Source organism: Schistocerca gregaria, unplaced genomic scaffold, assembly GCF_023897955.1.
Source record: "Schistocerca gregaria isolate iqSchGreg1 unplaced genomic scaffold, iqSchGreg1.2 ptg000520l, whole genome shotgun sequence".
Taxonomy (NCBI): domain Eukaryota; kingdom Metazoa; phylum Arthropoda; class Insecta; order Orthoptera; family Acrididae; genus Schistocerca; species Schistocerca gregaria.
This window is the reverse complement of record NW_026061920.1, coordinates 520,447-522,173: the sequence shown is the minus strand read 5'-3', so window position 1 is coordinate 522,173 and position 1,727 is coordinate 520,447.

Here is a 1,727-nt window from a genome sequence, read left to right as displayed (position 1 = left end):
GATTATTGATTTTTAGCCTCCTTTGGTGCCTTGGAAATAAGATGGAACCTTACGATTTTGCATGAAAGGGGGACTAGCAGCCGCGTTGCACGGGAGAATGTGAAAAGTGTTCATATGTCGTAAAAACCTGAGAAATCCGTCCGTTTTCGTCATTTGTTATCGAATCGACTTAAAGCCAGATCGACACATTGGCCGCTTTTATCTCTGAGACGGTTACATTTATCGTCTGCAAAGCTATGTCGCGTGCTGCGGTATGCGGAGACACTAAAAGCACCGTAGTAGAACACAGAAGAAGCTTCTAAGTTCAAGTAATAGCCAGTAAGAAGTAGTACAATTCAAGTTTTAGTTGTCGATTATTCACTTTTTTGCCGGCTTTGGTGGCTTGGACATGACCTAGGACCTTAAGATTTTGTATGAAAGAAGGACTTGCAGCCGCGTTGCACGGGAGAATGTGAAAAGTGTTCATATGTAGTAAAAACCTGAGTAATCCGTCCGTTTTCGTCATTTGTTAGCGAATCGACTTAAAGCCAGATCGTCACATTCGCCGCTTTTCTCTCTGAGACGGTTACATTTATCGTCTGCAAAGCTATGTCGCGTGCTGCGGTATGCGGAGACACTAAAAGCACCATAGTTGAACACAGAAGAAGCTTCTAAGTTGAAGCAGTAGCCAGTAGGAAGCAGTACATTTCAAGCTTTGGTTATCGATTATTGATTTTTAGCCGGCTTTGGTGCCTTGGAAATATGATGGAACCTTACGATTTTGCATGAAAGGGGGACTCGCAGCCGCGTTGCACGGGAGAATGTGAAAAGTGTTCATATGTCGTAAAAACCTGAGAAATCCGTCCGTTTTCGTCATTTGTTATCGAATCGACTTAAAGCCAGATCGTCACTTTGGCCCCTCTTCTGTCTGAAACGGTTACATTTATCGTCTGCAAAGCTATGTCGCGTGCTGCGGTATGCGGAGACACTAAAAGCACCGTAGTAGAACACAGAAGAAGCTTCTAAGTTCAAGTAATAGCCAGTAAGAAGTAGTAAAATTCAAGTTGTAGTTGTCGATTATTCACTTTTTAGCCGGCTTTGGTGGCTTGGACATGACCTAGTACCTTAAGATTTTGCATGAAAGGAGGACTTGCAGCCGCGTTGCACGGGAGAATGTGAAAAGTGTTCATATGTAGTAAAAACCTGAGAAATCCGTCCGTTTTCGTCATTTGTTATCGAATCGACTTAAAGCCAGATCGTCACATTGGGCGTTCTTCTCTCTAAAACGGTTACATTTATCGTCTGCAAAGCTATGTCGCGTGCTGCGGTATGCGGAGACATTAAAGCACCATAGTAGAACACAGAAGAAGCTTCTAAGTTGAAGTAATAGCCAATAAGAAGTAGTACAATTCAAGTTTTAGTTGTCGATTATTCACTTTTTAGCCGGCTTTGGTGGCTTGGACATGGCCTAGGACCTTAAGATCTTGCATGAAAGGAGGACTAGCAGCCGTGTTGCACGGGAGAATGTGAAAAGTGTTCATATTTAGTAAAAACCTGAGAAATCCGTCCGTTTTCGACATTTGTTATCGAATCGTCTTAAAGCCAGATCGTTACATTGGCCGCTTTTTCTCCGAAACGGTTACATTTATCGTCTGCAAAGCTATGTCGCGTGCTGCGGTATGCGGAGACACTAAAAGCACCATAGTAGAACACAGAAGAAGCTTCTAAGTTGAAGTAATAGCCAGTAA